We start from the raw sequence: 13,391 nt of genomic DNA, 5'->3' as shown, positions 1-13,391 counted from the left end.
GTGTACCCTCCTTGGGGTGACTTAAAATGACAGTCTGGATTGATGCTCTGAGGTCTGTTCCAGCTCATTGCTCATCGACCCATGGTTTGTTTGCTCTTAGCAAATCTGCTCGAAATAAATTTTGTGTTCTCTGAGGTTTAGTATTTAATAATAATATAACTAATGTGTATTCAGGGCTTACTGTATGCCAAGCAAAGCACTGAGCTCTTTTTTTTTCGTTGCACCTGCGGCATATGGAGATTCCCAGGCTAGGGGTCCAATCGGAGCTACCGCTGCCAGCCTACACCACAGCCACAGCAATGCCAGATCTTTAACCCACTGAGTGAGGCCAGGGATCAAACCCAAAACCTCATGGTTCCTAGTCAGATTCGTTTCCACTGCACCACGCCGGGAACTCCAGCACTGCGTTCTTTACATGCGTTGTCTCATTGAATCCTAACAACCTTGTGAGATAAACACACTTCTGACCCTATTGACAGGTACGAAAATTGAGGTGCAGAAAGTTTACATGTAGATGCTCAGGTCAAACAATGGGAGCTGCCTGCAAACCCAGGCTGCTTTATTGGCAGCTTGGCTGTTCTGAAGAAACTAATTAGAATGAGCCTGAGATTACACTTGCGGAGGAGGTAAACTGTTAACATGGATTGGCACGAACCTGGGTTCCTAGGTCCTCTGTTTCCTTAACCTGGACTGTCTTCTACTCTGTTTTTTTCTTTTTCTTTTTTTTTTTTTTGTCACTCACTGCTAAACCTAATTGGAACAGATACTTTCCTACAACCATTGTTTATGTTTTCTCCATCCATCTGTGATATCAGAATGGCACTGCTTTCCTTTTTTGGGGGGTGGTTTTTTTTTTTTTAAGGCCGCACCTGCAGCATATGGAGATTCCCAGGCTAGGGGTCAAATCGGAGCTGTAGCCACAGGCCTACGCCAGAGCCACAGCAATGCAGGATCTGAGCCGTGTCTGTAACCTACACCACAGCTCACGGCAATACCGGATCTTTAACCCACTGAGCAAGGCCAGGGATCAAACCTGTCTCCTCATGGATACCAGTCAGATTCGTTTCCGCTGAGCCACCAGGGGAACTCCTGTCTTCTACTCTTTAATTCTCCTGATCAACAGGTATTCAGTTACTCAGAATGGTAAGGGAACAGCCAGAGAGGGCTTTCTGAAATGCAAATCTGAAGTCCAGCCCTCAGCTAACATTTTTTTTCACTGTTTCCCAGGGTCCGTAAGATCAAGACTAGGCTCCTTAACATGATGTACAAGACCCTTCATCATCTGGACCCCACTTGATTTTTATAACTGTCTCTCCCATACTTCTCCTCACATGCCTAATGCCTTCTCCTCTTGCCCCAAGCCTGTCCAGCTGAAGTTCCCAGGGTAGAGGTCGAATGGGAGCTGCAGCTGCCGGCCCACACCACAGCTACAGCAACGCCAGATCCAAGCCATGTCTGCAGCCTACACACAGCTCATGGCAACGCTGGATCCTCAACCCACTGAGTGAGTCCAGGGATCAAAACCCACTGAGCCACAGTGGGAACTCCCCGGTAAACTTGTGTTCATCCTTTAGGACTCTAAGTCTTTCCTGATTTCTCAGGTAAAACTAGTCTTCCTTTCTCCAGGCTCTACAGAACTTTGTGTATTAGCTCAAGACTAGACGAGGAGTTCCTGTCGTGGCTCAGCCAGCGGTAACGAACCCGACTGGGATCCATGAGGATGCAGGTTCAATTGTCCAGTGGGTTAAGGATCTGGTGGTGCCGTGAGCTGTGGTGTAAATTGTAGACAAGGCTCGGATCCCGCGTTGCTGTCGATGTGGCTGTGGTGTAGGCCACAGCTGCAGCTCTGATTTGACCCCTAGCCTGGGAACCTCCATAGGTCATGGGTGTGGCCCTAAAAAGTGGAAAAAAAAAAAGATTAGAGTAGATGTTGTAGCACTTTGTTCACATCTAATGTCAACAGAGGTGAGTCCCTGAATACAGCAGTTAGTTTAAGTAAAAAACTGTGTATGTATATTAAAATGTACATAACATGAACGATACCATCTCAGAGTTCCCTGGTGGCATAGCAGGTTAAGGATCCAGTGTTGGCACTGCAGAGACTTGGGTCGCTGCTGTGGCAGATTCAGTCCTTGGCCCAGGAATTTCTGCATGCTGCAGGTGCAGCCAAATATATATATATATATACATATATATATATATATATACCATCTTAAATTTTTTTTTTGTATTTTTGCTTTTTAGGGCCACACCTGCGGCATATGAAGGTTCCCAGGCTAGGGGTCCAATCAGAGCTACAGCTGCCAGCCACAGCCACAGCCACAGCAATGCCAGATCCAAGCCGTGTCTGCGACCTGCACCACAGCTCACGGCAACACCAGATCCTTAACCCACTGAGCAAGGCCAGGGATTGAACCCAGAATCTCATGGTTCCTAGTCAGATTCGCTTCCAGTGCGCCACAAAGGGAACTTCCCATCTTAACCATTTTTAAGTGTACAGTTCTCACATTATTGTGCTGCCCTCACCACCACCCCTCCACAGAACTCTTTTCATCTTTTATGAAATTTTCAGTTTCATAAAACTGAAACTCTGTGTCTATTAAATCCTGACCGCCCCTCCCCCCTCCCCCCACTCAGCCCCTCGCAGTCACCATCCTGTCTCTGTGAATTGGAGTATTTTTCCATTCCCTCGTATACTCCCCAAATCTAGCACATTGCCTTGCACAGAACACTGCTTTGTAAGTGTTTGTTGAGAGAGTGCATGAAATCTTTCCTCTAAGACACATGGAACATCACTTAAATCCCTTTATTCCCGCCTTTGCAGTAAATAGACTTCTCAGGGCTCAAACTGGAAATTCTCGGGGCTTCCAAACTCTTCCAGTGTTGAGGTTTCCCAAGAGCACAAGTTGCCCAAACAAGTTCTCATTAGGAGGGAATTTTATCTTTCTTACTTGGAAACGCCCAAAGTTTTCATTGCAGTTGGGGTTGTAGGCATGCTGTCCCCAGATCCTCTGGAAAAAGGAGTCCTGAGGCATGGTGACAGAATGAATACTGACGAGCAGCCAGAACTATCTGCATTTCAAAATTTGGCTTCACACACACACACACACACACACACACACTGCTGTCAAAATTTTAGCACACATATTTCCCTTCATTCCTCGTCTGTGGGCAGAGATTCCTGCCTTAATTCCAGCTAACCTCGTAAAGGAGGCAGTTTCATGTGTCTTAGCCTTAAACTTTCTTACAGACGCCTTTTGGGCACCTCACTCTCTCTTCACGATCACACTCCAATACGTTTGTTTAAGAACAATTTTTTAAATATTTCGGAAAAAGAGATGCAGTCTTAATTTGTGGCTCAGAAATGATTTTGACCCCATCTTCTTGCTAGAAAATAAAAACCCGGTTATTGATAGTTAAGAAGATTCCCGAAGCACAACAGGTCATGTCCCAACACTCTCTCTTGCTCTGGACGCTTGGGCTTTTCACAGGCAGTGTGGTCACCACGATCCCGTCTGTTGAAACCATGACGTGTCTCTGACTGTCTCCTACCCCGTGTTTTTTTCTAGCATCTTGGCTGCTCATCAAAGTCACCTGGAAAGTGTAACAAGAAATTTTTTTTTTTTAATTTTTTGGTAAAATCCTGATCCCCTCAGGTTCTAATTCCTAGGCATGAGGTAGGGGCTCAGACCCTTCGAAAGCTCTCCGGGGGATTGTATTGCGCAGCAAGGGGAGAGAAGCCCGATGTGAGAAAGATGGTGTTGCCCAGGGGCAGAGTCTGGGCTGCAGAGTCATCCGGAGGTGTGGGTGGGCGCGTTGCCTTTTCCGGTCTAGTCCATGCCATGAATATATCAGCCCATGCTACCAACCCCGGCAGGACCTCTGTTGTGTCAGCGACTCTGGTTTTCTCGGCCCTTTGTCTACTTCTCTCATCTTTTGTTTCTGAAGCATCTTGTACGGAGCTTTGAATTCCACTAAGCAGATCCCCTAGGGAGAGTGGGCTGCACTTCCCGATGGCCAGCCAAGCTGGACCCGAGGCTTGTGACCCGGGGGATGCTGGGGTGATGCAGGAGACCCCAGGCCAGCCAGGGCCCCGAAGGAAACCCTAACTTGCCATCAGTCCACAGCCCAGTTGCTGTTCCCCCTCCTTCCTAATCAGGTCCCATCCAAATAAATTGTTCGAATGGTGCAAGAAAAAGGTTCCCCCAGCATCCTCCTACTTACTGGGTTTCCTAGTAACTGCACGTGTTTAAAAGCAAGGTTTGCAGTTAGACCTGACCGATGCAAATTTGAATTCTAGCTGTGTCCTTGAGCAAATCATTAAGCCTCTCTAAATCCCCTTTCCCTAATTTTTAAACTAGGCCTAAATAACACCTACCTCGTAGGATTAAATGAGCTAATGTGCATGAGGGGCTTAGTGCAGTGGCTGAGGTGTAGTAAGCACTCAGTAAATGGTAGTAGTGAGCCTTTGCAGGCGCCGTCTGATCCCACGTGCGAAGCGTCAGTCAGGTGCAGGAAGGGAGCAGGACTGTGCTCCTTGGGCAGGGCGCCTGCACGGAAAGCTTTGAGGGTCAAGGAGAATAAACCCCTTTTCCCCCAGTTGAGCACAGTTTGAAAGCGGGGAGGGTGATCACCCCGTAAAGACAAAGCTGCCCACCTCTTCTCCCGTGAGCAGCAGCCTGCTGCCTCTGCACATCCTCCGGCCATTTTTTCCTGCCTTCTTTGTTCTATTTCCGAGCCTGTGGGGGTGTAGGAAAGCTGCTGCCTTCCTCAGGTTGCTATTTAAAGACATTCTGAGAGATGCTGCCACCGCTGTTCCTAGCGCCACTGCAGCTGCTGCTCCTGCCCTCACCAGGCAAGCCGGGGACAGCCCTGTGGCGCTGGTCTCTGCCCCCGGCCTTGGGAAGCATGCCTCTGCACAAACTGGCCTCGGAGCACACACAGTTAGGTGTCCCATCGCCCCCTTTTTGTTTAGGATCCCTGAGCTGTCACCCCCGCCAGGGTTTAACCGTAGCTGCCCTCTTGGTCTTTGTCCCTCAACTGCACAGCCTGTCTAGCTCCCTGTAGGCTTTTTGGCATATAACCAGTTAAATTGTTTCCCCTCATTCTTCAGTGAAAATGACACACGCCACCCCCCTCATCCCCTCCCCACCCATCTCCAACGTGTGCTTGAAATACCCTCCTCACTTAACCGCCAGACACAAGCCAGGAAGGGTCGAAACGCCATTTATCTCTAGGTGTAGCAGAGAAAAATACATTAAGAATAAAAGCTCAGTAACCTCTGGTTAGTCATCATGCTGCCCTGAACCTCGGTGTGTTTGAGATTCTCTGTCCATCAGGAGTGGACAGGCCTCTCCAAGACATGAGTAATCCTGTCTTTCCTGACCCTCCCAAGGCTTTCAGTGAAGGATCTCAAAAGCCCGGTCTTTCTGTTTGAATCCATCCTGACTTCTTTTTCGTAGACCCATCGAAGTGAAGGTTTGGGTTTTATCGGTAGAGCATGTGTTCTTTAGGCCAGAGCCCCCTGTATGAGGTCCCGATTGTCTACCGCCGTTCTGTTCCCCAGGTTATTCTCCTGCCCCTTGTCTTAGGGACCTCGGAGCCTGGTGCTGTCTGCTGGCCCCAGAGGCCTGCCTGGCGCTCTCTGCTCCCTGCAGCGGCCGGCCGGGGTTCCTGCCTGCCCGGCCAGCCGGGACCCCGATCACGGTCAGCCTGCATCGCACCCGTTTCCCGAATTACACGCCTTCCCTTTTCTTCTAAGTCTCCTCCATTTTCCCATTGCCCTGACCATTCTTTCTTTGGCTCTTGCTCTCTTTTTCATGTTCAAATCAAAGCTGTGTCTCTCCTGTCATTTTCTTAGCCCCTTGGTGGTAAATCCAATTGCCTCAATGTCAGGATAAGTAGCACTGATACTTTGAAGGATTTATCACTTTGCTGTGACAGCACTGTACTCTCACATGCATTATCTCTTTCAATCTTGCAATAAACTTGTAAGGTAGGCAGTGTATAGCAGCTTTATGCTTCCCACTTCGTGGCAGTGAAAGTAATAACCACTTTGAGAGGCAGAATAATACAGTGGTTAATAAAGAGCATTGGTTCCAAGGAGTTCCCGCTGTGGCACAGTGGGATTGGTGGCCTCTCTGCAGCGCTGGGATGCAGATTCGATCCCCCACCTGGCACACTGGGTTAAGGATCTGGTGTGGCGTAGGTTGCAGCTGTGGCTCAGATCTGATCCCTGGCCCAGGAACCTATATGGGGCAGCCAAAAAAAAAAAAAAAAAAAAAAAAAAAAATTAAAAAAGAGCAATGGCTCCAGGTCAGGCTGCTGGGGTTTGCATCCTGCCTCCACCTTGTCACCAGCTGCGCAGGCAAATTGGAGATAATAATAGTACTTTTCTCGTTATGTTGTGAGGATTAAATGATTACTGTAGATAAAGTGCCTGGAACCATACCTGACACAGGAGACATTCTTTCATTCACTTGTTTATCAAAGATTTAAGATATACCAGCGCTGCTACATTGCAGGCTCTGCTCCAGGCCTCGATGAGACCTGGAGCAGCAAGATGGTCACAGCCAGAGTTCCCGTCGGGGCTCAGAGGTTATGAACCCGACTAGCATCCATGAGGACATGGTTCGATCCCTGGCCTCGCTCAGTGGGTTAAGGATCCAGCTCCAGCGTCACCATGAGCTGTGGTGTAGGTCACAGACGTGGCTCAGATCCTGCGTTGCTGTGGCTGTGGTGTAGGCCGGCAACTGTAGCTCTGATTAGACCCCTAGCCTGGGAACCTCCATATGCCAGGGGTGCGGCCCTTAAAAAGACACACACACACAAAAAAGGATGGTCACGACCCTGGCCCTCGAAGAGATCCCAGGATTGGTGCTGCTTACACAGCACCCACCACGGGCAGATCCACAGGCTTGGATGTTTTAGACAGTAATTCAAAAGGAGGCAGCGTTATTCCCATTTTACAGAGGAGATCACTGGGGTCCCAAAAGCTGAAGTGGTTTGTTCAAGATTGCTCTGCTGGCAGTTGGGGGTGTCGGGGTCACGTTACCTGACCCGCCTGCCTTCAGGCCATTAGGCTGGACTCTGTGTCTGTCTCCCCCAGACAGAGGTGAGCTCCTGAAGCGCGGCTGCTGGCCCGCATCACCCAGCGTGCCCAGCGTAGTCTCCTGGACACCGTCGCGGAAATGCTGGCTGACTTGTGCTCTGGACGGTCCTGGACTCTCCGCGCCACAGCTTGTCTCTTCTGATCACTCCCTCCTCCTCACCACCAAGCCGTACCTTGGTTTTACATGGAATGCAGAGGTCAGCATACGCGTTCTCAGAGGTTGACCTAGAGCTTCCTGACAGGTTCATACCACACCTAGTGCCTATTCCCACGTGTCTTCAAACAGAGCTGGTTGGGTTCTGGGCTCTCCTCCTCTTCCAGGCCCCAGTGTGGAGAATATTTGTCTGCCAGGCCAGTCTCCAGCCACCAATTCCGGTTCACTTGTTTCTCATGTCGGCCCTGCCTTTTGTGTCAGTGTGTGACTTTCCCTGTTATTCCTGCTTTTGTCTTTGTGCCCAATGCTTATTTCTTAGCCACAAAGGGAGCCACAATTCTCTTGGTGCCATAGAAGGCTGAATGTCTTAGTACCATTAGTGTATGCTAGCGTTTCACTCTAACTATATACCCATTTTTCCCCCTTAAATATTGCGAAAGTATAGATAGAAAGTCCTCTGCTGGATCACACTTTCTGGGAATTCTTATTTCTGTAAATGTCTTGTCTATGATCCTTTGTAGTATGTCTTGTCGAGCTCACATAATTATACAGAAGAATAGCAATTTCATTCACCTAAGGTCCACTTGGCAAAATTACCTGGAAATGCAAGTGACTTTTAAAGTGTTAAAATAAATTTTAAAGTGTAAATGGGAGTTCCCGTCATGGCTCAGTGGTTAACGAATCCGACTAGCATCCATACAAGCACGCCAGTTCGATCCCTGGCCTTGCTCAGTGGGTTAAGGATCCGGCGTTGCCGTGAGCTGTGGTGTAGGTTGCAGACACGGCATTGCCGTGAGCTGTGGCTGTGTCGCAGGCGGACAGCTGTAGCTCGGATTTGACCCCTAGCCTGGGAACCTCCGTATGCCGTGGGTGTGCCCTAAAAAGACAGAAGGGAAGCAAGGAAGAAAGAACGTGTAAGTGAATCTAGTAGTTACTAAAGGTCTTTACTAATGGAGTTTAATAGAGAGGTAATTTGACTCAGAGACATTTTTTCCTTCCTCTGTTTCCCAGATATTCTGGGTTGCGGTTATATTGTTTTCATAATCAAATACATAAAGCAATTTAGGAATTAAAGGGAAGAAAGATGTTTGTCATGTATTTCTTCTTTTGATCTTAACTCAGAGACACAACCACCACTCCGGGCGTGTTCCTGGTCAAGTGCATTAAGAGAGTCAAACATTCTTTTCCTGCTTTTGCATTGAAACTGCACCTGCGTGCCCAAGGCAGTCTTTTGCTCACACGTTCTCTTTTCAGTGTGTCCTGCCTCGTCTGCTCTTTTCTAAGCCACAGTCCAACCCTGAGGACTGCCCTTGTCCCTCAAGCATCAGCTTTGTTTGTTCCAAGGAACTGGTGCCTGGAGGGGGAGGAGAGGAGAGGAAGTGTGTGTGTGTGTGTGTGTGTGTGTGTGTGTGTGTTGCACTCACACTCTGAATTATTTTAATAAAGCTCCTAAATCCCACCCCTTTTCAAAGAGTTTTCAGAGGAGGAATCTGGGTACTTCTTTGAGATGTCCCTGGCCCACCCCCACTCATACCCTCCACCTTTCCCTTGAGTCCTTGGCCTTGATGCCATGCGTGGGGGGATGAAGAGCAGGTGTGTTGAACTCTTAATGAGAGGTTTCGTCTGTGGGATTGCCTGTATCCTGCCCACCGCAGAGGCTCCTGTGAGTAACTTTACCTTTGAACTCTCCTTGGATTCAGCCCCTGATCCATGGGATTTGGTGACAATCCCTGGCTGGCAGGAAGCTTTGATCCTCGGGGAGTCCAGAGGAAGTCCTGTGATGTGTGGGATCCCTCAAGCTACAGGGATTGGGGAGGAGCCGTTCCAGGGTGGGTTGCTAAGATAGACCCATTAATTAAGAAGGAGCCTTTGCCTAACAGTTACCTAAAAAAGGAGATCCGGTAACTGATAACAAGGAGCTCAGCACCCCTCAAGGATGAAGTGTTGTTTGCACAAGCCTTATTGTGATTTTAACATAACAGCACTGCCAAGGGAAAAATTCCTGCCCATACCAGCAAAGAACAGAGTCCTTTAGCCGACCAGAATGCCTCAGAACTTCCCTTTTTGACAAGTAAAAGCTCACCTTATTTTAAATCTTAGGAGCCTCTAGCAAAAAAATCTCTTAAGATATTTCTGACTAGGTGAAAGCTTCCTCTAGAAGAAGGAAAAAAAAGATGACCTCGTAAGAGCCAGTGCACGCCGTAGCCACTGGACAGGTGTCAGGAGACTTCTTGAAGCTCTGTTCGCGTACCACGCATGCGGGGTTTGCTTGGCCTCTGCATTGCTTTGAGGGGGTTTGAGGATAAAGGCAATACACCCTCCCCAGGCCACCCTTTGCCTGCAGATAAAGTCTGAGTGAAGTGCTTTGGCCTGGTAGGGACATCTTCCTGCCCCCACCTCCACGGGCAGAAGTCACTTCCTTCACTTCCGCAGAATCCCGTACGCCTGTCTAACTCTTCGAGTGACGGTCACACTGTCTGGTGTGCGTGTCTGCCTCCCTGCTGGCCTGTAGCTGCCAAAGGGTAGGGTTCGTGCATTATTCACCTTTTTATCACCGGCATACTGCCTGGGCACGAAGCAGGCCCCAAACGTGATTATTGAATGAGTGAGTCATCCGGGAGGCAGGAGCTGTGGGGAGTCACCCTCTTTCCGTAATCGGCTCTCCTTTCACACCACCAACCCTGGATAAGGAGAGAGCTAGGGTATGAAAGGGCGCGGGGATGGTGCCACAGGGTCACAGAACTTGGACACCAGCTCCTGTGGGGACCCGGCCGCTCCCTGAGAAAACCCAGGGCCCAGCTGTGCAACAGAGACGGGGCAGCATCTTTGTGGGCTTTGCCTACAGGACTCAGGCGCTTAATGCAGTGACACTGGGCAGGGAGCATGGAGAGTTGTCTGCAAGGCCAAGTGCATGATATGTGGTGCCTGGGGCAAAATGGCAGTGTGGGGTCCCTTGTTCAAAAAAGCGAGGAAAGGAGTTCCTGTCGTGGCTCCGTAGTTAACAAACCCAGCTAGCAACCATGAGGGTGTGGGTTTGGTCCCTGGCCTCGCTCAGTGGGTTAAGGATCTAGTGTTGCCGTGGGAGCTGTGGTGTAGGCTGCAGACAGACACAGCTTGGACCTGACTTGGCTGTGGCTCTGGTGTAGGCTGGCAGCTGTAGCTCCAATTCGACCCCTAGCCTGGGAACCTCCATATGCTGTGAGTGTGGCCCTAAAAAGACAAAAGACAAAAACAAAAAACAAAAAAAAAGAGGAAAAACTGCCATGAGCCGTGTTAGAGTATAAAGTTTTCTCCTTTCTTCCATAGTCTCTTGCTCCTTGGACTTGTATGGTATTTATTTTTCGCTGTTCATGCTATTCTAAGAAGAGAAATTTTTTTCTTTTTACATCCATACCTGTGGCATGTGGAGGTTCCCAGGCCAGGGGTTGAATCAGAGGGGCAACTGCCAACCACAGCCACAGCCACGGCAACACTGGGTCCGAGCTGCATCTGTGACCTACGCTGCAGCTTGCTGCAATGCTGAATCCTTAACCCACTGAGCGAGGCCAGGGATCAAGCCTGCATCCTCAGGGACACTATGTCAGGTTTTTAACCCACTGAGTCACAACAGGAACTCCTAAGTACAGAAAACTTTAAATGTTAAATTATTAGCATAGATTTTACTGTTCATCTTTATATTGTGCAATACCAATTTTAAATGCAAATATAAGTGCATTTAACGCCTATGTGGAAACACCAAAATTACACACTTTGTATTCTGTTAACTGGTACCTGCATATCCATTTCCTTCTTGGCAGAACAGTGATGGAAACTCTGCACAAAACTAACTTAGCTGTTTTTATTTCACTTCTTGATATGTGCTCATCCTTCCAATACTTTTTACCTTCAGTTTACTGATGAATAAGAAAGAGATGAAAAGAACAGAGAACTATTTCCTTGTCTTGTCATCATTTTCGGCATAAATGGTTGGCTAACATAGGGAAGCAACATAAGGATACAGTAGCTTCCATACTGGTCCATGTTTCTTAAGAAGCCATTGATTGTTGGAGTTCCTGTCACGGCTCAGTGGTTAACAAACTCAACTAGTGGCCATGAGGACTCAGGTTCGATCCCTGGCCTCACTCAGTGGGTTAAGGATCTGGCGTTGCCGTGAGCTGTGGTGTAGGTTGCAGATGCGGCTCGGATCTGGCGTTGCTGTGGCTGTGGCATAGGGCAGCGGCTGCAGCTCGGATTCAACCCCTAGCCTGGGAACCCCCTCATGCCATGGGTGAGCAAAAAAAAAGAAAAAAGAAAAAAAAAGCCATTGATTGCCTCTTTCTCTGTTTGAAGCAAGTTCTGGCCTAGATGGAAAGTGTGGCCTCTCTGGGCTTTCAGGGCTGCATTTTGCTCAGTGGAGAATGTGAGAAATATGCTCCCCTGGCAGCGGGTTCAGGTCTGGCTCAACTCCCACGCGTGCGGGTCCACCTGAATGCTGAGCTCCTGGGGGTGGGGCAGGGCGCTCGATGCCAGGCGATGCGCTGGCAGAAGGGCGCTGTCTCCTCCGCTCACACTTGCGCTCCCTTGTCCCATTGGACTTGGCTTACAAACCACAAAGATAAAATTATGAAGACAGGTAGGACGGCAGCCTCAGATCATTAAACCAAGAGGGGCCCTCTTGCTCGTGGGACCCTGTGTGATGACACCAGCCCTGGCTGTCCGGCATTGTTTCAGTGGATGGTTGGTCTTAGAACTGCAGTTTCTACCAAATGAGAGACGGACCAGGCGGAGTATGCCTGCCTGCCTTCTTTCATTTGTTCTTAGTTTTTAGATGTTAGCCACGTGCCAGTCACTAGATGAGACATTGGGACCACACCAGAGTGAACGAGGCACGACTCGGCCCCAGTGTAAACAGTACATGTGATCTATGAAGAAAATGTGTTTTAATTGCACAGTAAACCTGTAAATCACAGTTGCGATAGGGCTACAAACAGAACTATAGGAAGGGTGGAAAGGCTTACGGAGATGAGGGCCGTCCCTGAGGAAGTGGCATTTTAGGCTGAGAGTGGGCAGGAGTTGTAGAGCGAAGAGGAAATGAAATGGTCTCCCAGGCTGAGGCGATAGCATATGCAAAGGCCTTGCGTTAGGAAGGAGCTTTGCTCAGATGAAGAAAGAAAGAAGGCCCACACAGCCAGAGCCAGTCCAGGAGGTGAGAGGGAGACCAGCAAGTGGCCTTTGGAGCCGGTTTTGTGTATCCCCTCCCCTGCCTCCCTCCGTCCACTCCCCAGTGCCCGTGATGTTCAGGAATATCAGACGAGGAGTTCCCATCGTGGTGCAGTGGAAACAAATCCAGCTAGGAACCATGAGGTTGCAGGTTCAGTCCCTGGCCTTGCTCAGTGAGTTAAGGATCCAGCATTGCCCTGAGCTGTGGTGTAGGTCGAAGATGCGGCTCGGATCACGCGTTGCTGTGGCTGTGGTGTAGGCCAGCAGCTATAGCTCCAATTCGACCCCTAGGCTGGGAACCTCCCTATGCTGCAGGTGCAGCCTTAAGAAGACCAAAAAAAAAAAGAAGAAAGTATCAAACAATGGAAAGGGCTCTTTGTCTGTTCTTTAGCCAGTCTAAGATATTTGAGGCTACACGCCTAGTGTACTTGTGTGGAATGCTCAGGGGACCTTTTCAGTAAAAATAAATAAGGTGGGAATTCCCACTGTGGCACAGCTGGTTAAGGATCAGGTGTTGTCTCTGTGGCAGCATGGGTTCAATCCCCAGCCCAGAGCAGTGGGTTAAGGATCTGGCATTGCTGCAGCTGTGGTGTTGATTGCAACTGTGGCTCAGATTCTATCCCTGACCTGGGAACTTCCATATGCCACGGGTGCAGCTGAAAAATAAAAAATAAACAAATAAATAAATAAGAACATGGGCTCCGAATGTTTAAAAACTGTCTCCACCGTTTTTTTTTCAGCAGAGTAAATTTGGGAAGTTACTTAACCTTCTAATTCTCTGTTTTTTTGTTATGTTTGGCTGGGCCTATGGCATGTGGAACTTCCCAGGTGAGGAATGGAACCCACTCTACAACAGTGACCAGGCTGCTACAGTGGGCAACCCCGGATCCTTAGCCACAGCACCACATGGGAACTCCATCTAATCCT

General features: G+C 49.0%; 1 protein-coding gene across 1 annotated transcript in view; it reads left to right on the top strand.

The window, feature by feature from the left end:
• TANGO6 (transport and golgi organization 6 homolog) overlaps positions 1 to 13,391 on the top strand; it is a 201,506-nt gene that overhangs the window by 186,457 nt on the left and 1,658 nt on the right.

This window comes from Sus scrofa, chromosome 6 (assembly GCF_000003025.6).
Source record: "Sus scrofa isolate TJ Tabasco breed Duroc chromosome 6, Sscrofa11.1, whole genome shotgun sequence".
Lineage (NCBI taxonomy): Eukaryota > Metazoa > Chordata > Mammalia > Artiodactyla > Suidae > Sus > Sus scrofa.
This window is presented reverse-complemented; position numbering and strand designations above follow the sequence as displayed.